Source organism: Arachis stenosperma, chromosome 2 (assembly GCF_014773155.1).
Source record: "Arachis stenosperma cultivar V10309 chromosome 2, arast.V10309.gnm1.PFL2, whole genome shotgun sequence".
Taxonomy (NCBI): domain Eukaryota; kingdom Viridiplantae; phylum Streptophyta; class Magnoliopsida; order Fabales; family Fabaceae; genus Arachis; species Arachis stenosperma.
The window spans coordinates 90983934-90985315 of record NC_080378.1 but is presented as its reverse complement, the minus strand read 5'-3'; the positions used below and the strand labels follow the sequence as shown (position 1 = coordinate 90985315).

At 41.9% G+C, this 1382-nt stretch overlaps 1 non-coding gene across 1 annotated transcript; it reads right to left on the bottom strand.

Moving 5' to 3' along the window:
- Nucleotides 1-466: 466 nt before the first annotated feature.
- LOC130964460 (small nucleolar RNA R71) lies at nucleotides 467-574 on the bottom strand. Its single transcript, XR_009080554.1, has one exon. It is a non-coding gene; the product is annotated as a small nucleolar RNA R71 (small nucleolar RNA).
- Between the last annotated feature and the right edge of the window lie 808 nt (nucleotides 575-1382).

Genomic DNA, 1382 nt, shown 5'->3' with positions numbered 1-1382 from the left:
AGAAGCCAAGGCACAACTCTCTTTAGAGGACCTGACCGAATTCTTCAAGGAAGAAGAACACATGGCAGCCGAAAACAACAACAATGCCAACAATGCAAGGAAGGTGCTTGGTGACTTTACTGCACCTACTCCTGATTTCTATGGGAGAAGCATCTCTATCCCTGCCATTGGAGCAAACAACTTTGAGCTTAAGCCTCAATTAGTTTCTCTAATGCAACAGAATTGCAAGTTCCATGGACTTCCAATGGAAGATCCTCATCAGTTCTTAGCTGAATTCTTGCAAATCTGTGACACAGTCAAGACTAATGGGGTTAACCCTGAGGTTTACAGACTGATGCTATTCCCTTTTGCTGTGAGAGACAGAGCTAGAATATGGTTGGATTCTCAACCTAAAGAAAGCCTGGACTCTTGGGAAAAGCTAGTCAATGCCTTCTTGGCAAAGTTCTTTCCACCACAAAGATGGAGTAAGCTTAGAGTGGAAGTCCAAACCTTCAGACAGAAGGATGGAGAATCCCTCTATGAAGCTTGGGAAAGATACAAACAATTAATCAGAAGATGTCCCTCAGACATGCTTTCTGAATGGAGCATCATAGGTATTTTCTATGATGGTCTCTCTGAACTATCCAAGATGTCTTTGGATAGCTCGGCTGGAGGATCTCTTCATCTGAAGAAGACGCCTGCAGAAGCTTAAGAATTGATTGAAATGGTTGCAAATAACCAATTCATGTACACTTCTGAAAGGAATCCTGTGAACAATGGGACTAGTCAGAAGAAAGGAGTTCTTGAGATTGACACTCTGAATGCCATATTGGCTCAGAACAAGATATTGACTCAACAAGTCAATTTGATTTCTCAAAGTCTGTCTGGAATACAAAATGCACCAAACAGTACTAAGGATGCTTCATCTGAGGAAGAAGCTTATGATCCTGAGAACCCTTCCATGGAAGAGGTGAATTACCTAGGAGAACCCTATGGAAACACCTATAATTCTTCATGGAGAAATCACCCAAATCTCTCATGGAAGAATCAAGAGAGACCTCAACAAGGTTTCAATAACAATAATGGTGGAAGAAACAGGTTTAGCAATGGCAAGCCTTTTCCATCATCTTCTCAGCAACAGACAGAGAGTTCTAAGCAGAATACTTCTGACTTAGCAACAATGGTCTCTGATCTAATCAAAACCACTCAAAGTTTCATGACTGAAACTAGATCCTCCATTAGGAATTTGGAAGGACAAGTGGGTCAGCTGAGCAAGAAAATTACTGAACTTTCCCCAAGCACTCTCCCAAGTAACACTGAAGAAAATCCAAAAGGAGAGTGCAAAGCCATAAATATGGCCGAATTCTGGGAGGAAGAAGAGGCAGTGAACGCCACTGAGGAAG